The following is a 3,955-nucleotide window of genomic DNA, read 5'->3' as shown; positions in this document are numbered from 1 at the left end:
AAGGAACCCAGAAGAGGAAAATTTTCCGACCAATATTCGGGACCGCATAGAGTGTTAGAAATTTTAGAAAACCAAAACGTCATGATTGAAGTGAAAGGGATTCCGCGAACAGTGCACTTAAATAAGTTAAAATTAGCGCATAACCGAAATAAACAATAAACGAAACGTTTTCAGAAGGTAACACAGTACAGTAGTATGTAGTGTAGTGCTGCTCGTCGAATAATGCGGATAATGGAAACCTAAAAAGAAAAGGAAATTACTATGTAGTTTCTAAACATTACTCAAATATAAAATGTATTAATTCAATAAAGTGATTAAAACGGTGAAAGTGAAAAGTACCTTGTGAACAATTAACTATTGTAAAAGGAAGTGTATATGCAAAGACAGGCCATACGCCCATATTCGTAAAACATAACGTATGACAGCCATCTGAAACAAATGGAAGAATTAACCTCAATTACCTTAATACAAAATATAATAGTACTAAACGATTATAACAATATCGTGGTTAAACCAAAGTAAGTGCGACAATTAAACACGACCAATAATAATAAATTAACTAATAACTAACCAATCAAAATAAAAAGAATTATACAACAGACAATCAAAATGAAATAAATGAATCAATAAGAAGAAACACTACAACCAATCAGCAATGACATATAAAATACAAATAAAATGAAATAATTAAATGAACCAATAAATAAAACAAGCCGCGATTCAAATGTATGAGATTTCTCTGCGAAAACACATGTATATACACACACGTGTATGCATATCTGTGTGTGTGTGTGACCTACTTCGTGAATCTGAATAATTGGTAATCTAATAAAATATAAAAGAAATAAAATATACTACACTACATCAGCATTCTAATAAAAGTGAAAATTGTATACAAGATTGCTCTGCGACACACACATATATAGATATACACATGCGTACGCGTATCTTTGGGAAAAATTCATAATATATATATATATGTATACGTTATTAAACCATTCAAACGCAAAGAAATAAATATATAGAATTACATTTCTACGAACCTAGAGAATTATATACGAAATCCACATTATGGAATATTCAACCAATTAACGATCCGAGAAACAATGAGAATAACAATACACGCACATATACATATGCATATATATATTTTACATAATGGAAAATTACATTGTGAAATGTATATATATATATATACACATATTATTATATCGAACAACTGCTCATCTAATATACAAAACCACCTTGTGAAAATTACATTACTGAACACTCAACTAAACCAACTGAAGATTTAATATAATAATGTATAATAATATAATATATATATACATAGATATGTGAAATAGCGTTGTATATAACCAGAAACAATACAAATGTCACACGACTTCTTCAACAACTTCGACTCTTTGTTCCTGCCGACAACACCTCACACGATGACTGCGTCTTCTAGGGCCACTTACGGATTCTTTACAATCCCTCTTCTTCTTGCACTGAAATACCATATGCAGTGAATAAAACACGAAAGAAGCAGGATAAACTAAATAAAAGAAATTATAACAAGATACACACCGAGACAGTCCGCATGGGAACCTCTGACAAAGATACCTCCGTATCTATCATTAAACGCATAATAATCAAGATGCACAAACCTCATCTGGAAGTCGACACCACTCACAGCGTGCCAATGCAAGGGAGGAAAACGAATGAAATTGTATTTCGTGAAGACGTTTCACCACTTTCCATAGTAACTCCATCAGTAACTGGAGTTACACAACTAATAACCTAATAACAAGAAAGTAATATAAAATATACACGATTTAATATATAGCAAATATGGACATATAAATCCACAAGGAGCAAAATATATCTCATATTGTCAAATAAAACCAAATTGTCAAAAGATCATCAGGACACGACGCCAACGAAGGTGCCACTGTGCCTACTTGGGTGGAAAACCGCCCCTTCAGCATCTTCCTTCGCACATATTCACACACGCACGTCGATCACGTCATCTCGTACCATTCACATATCTTCCTTCTCTTGCGCTAAAACAAATTCACAAGTTTAAGGAAACAAACAACATGCGAAACGAGATAGAATACTAAAAACACATACTCACACAGTTCGCACAGGCGCGGACGCTTTTGTATCCATGACTCAACATAACCTGTAATCACCAAAAGAAGATAAAACCCCCAATAAACTAAAATACCGAAATAGCGATCGCATACTAAAAATCACTGATCGAGATTCATATAACCAAAATTCATAGCACGCCATTATGAATACAAGATAACCTCAAAATATAAAACTATACAACTTTATAATTAAATCAAACCCTCACGATCACACTACAACGACTTCAAAATGATATATTAAAACTTACCATTATGTAAAAATACTTTATTGGAAGAAACAAGAAATAACGCGTGCTACACATACAAAAGCCACGGCGGAACTGCGAGATGACCACCGCTATGAAGGGTTACAAGAGCATCGCAGTAGCAGATGTCTTCGGCAAAGACACGTTGCTACACGCGTATGGAAAGTCCTTGCAATTTTGACAAAACGGATTGCACGTGCCTTGAAATGCCTTGAAAGTCGTACAAACCGTGAAGCGCGTAATGCAAGCCGCGTCCCGGCAATTGTGCACGCTTGCAAAATTTTAATTTACATAACGGCTGGCATACGAAATACGGGAGGCGATGAAGTAATTACCTTGCTCGAGACAAAGGAGGATCTCCGTTGACGTTGGCCGCGTGTTTCATCACCGTCCTTTGTTCGCGAATTGGACCGACTTCGGACAAACTTCGTGAGAATATTTCTGTTTATTTTCTAATTAGCAAGACGAGAGTCGTGCAGTAGCGAGTGCTACAGACAATCGACCAAAATTAGTTCTGGTTTTTTTTCACCAAATATTACCACTTTTATTTGAATAAACAAATGAATATAACAATTCTGTGTAACATACATAGAGATATGAAGATAGAGCGCGTGAGCGAGCTAAGAAAGCGACATAGGAATAGAAAGAGAACGCCTACAGGCCTACTGTGTCCTTATCTAACGCACATGTATATTCATACATATAGCAAATATGTAAGTGTTACATCGATCAACGAGCAACATCAGTCTGCATGTCTAATTAGACAACAATAAAAGGACGCGTCATTTACACTTTACACGGTAACGTATATATTGTCTAAATTAGACGCTGGTATTCTGAGTGTTAAAAGTTATTTTCTAGAGCTGATATTTTATTTCTCATACAAGTAAATGATTTTTTTCTGTTATGTATACTATATCTAGTTTATTAAGTGTAATTACGAGTCCCAGTTTTGCGATCTCCTTTGTACATTATACATGTTATAATTTTATAACATGTATGTTTTGTCGTGTATGTCGTCCAATATCGACCACCAAATTGTCGTCCAGTATCAATCAATCAACCGCCAAAATCAAATTTCTTTTATTTGTAAGTTCAATCTGATAGAAACTGGAGCTAATTAGAAGATGTTCATTTAATCTCTCCTCTACTTCTTCGCGCAGAAAGAAGGAAAGTGACATAGGAGAGCGAGAATACGGCTTTGAGGCTGCTCCAATGTTCCAAAAACGACAAATGTGAAGTTTAGGCACACGACAAATGCAGAAACCAAAAAAATATTAATTACGTTACTTGTGATTGTAAAAATAAAATTTGAATAAAAGTGTGTATTCTAACATCTAAATATCTTGTATTTTTAACATTATTAATCATTCATATCGACATCTACTAATTAAATAACTGGTCAATACTGGACAATAATTTTTCATTTACTACTAATTACAACATTTTTGATCTTGCAAATTTTCAATTCTTATTATTGCATTTCATAACTTAACTTCCCTCCTTTTAGTACGTTCTACCTGTATTACAGATATTTCTTCGAATGTTTGATTTTTATCTGTTCTAGTTCAA

General features: G+C 34.0%; 2 long non-coding RNA genes across 3 annotated transcripts; one reads left to right on the top strand and one right to left on the bottom strand.

Moving 5' to 3' along the window:
- Positions 1 to 1,844: 1,844 nt before the first annotated feature.
- LOC125385380 lies at positions 1,845 to 3,551 on the bottom strand. Of its 2 annotated transcripts, none has more exons than XR_007224557.1 (3): positions 2,387 to 3,551; positions 2,116 to 2,167; positions 1,845 to 2,045 (listed from the first exon to the last, which is right to left on the bottom strand). It is a non-coding gene; the product is annotated as an uncharacterized LOC125385380 (long non-coding RNA). The 2 variants fall into 2 exon arrangements; XR_007224556.1 differs by having other exon boundaries at positions 2,120 to 2,167.
- On the top strand, positions 3,335 to 3,725 carry LOC125385381. The gene is made up of 2 exons (XR_007224558.1): positions 3,335 to 3,472; positions 3,547 to 3,725. It is a non-coding gene; the product is annotated as an uncharacterized LOC125385381 (long non-coding RNA).
- Positions 3,726 to 3,955: the final 230 nt, after the last annotated feature.

The sequence above is a fragment of the Bombus terrestris genome, chromosome 7 (assembly GCF_910591885.1).
Source record: "Bombus terrestris chromosome 7, iyBomTerr1.2, whole genome shotgun sequence".
In the NCBI taxonomy this organism is placed as follows: Eukaryota; Metazoa; Arthropoda; class Insecta; order Hymenoptera; family Apidae; genus Bombus; species Bombus terrestris.
Note: the sequence above shows the minus strand (reverse complement) of the source record. Positions and strands in the feature narration are given on the sequence as shown.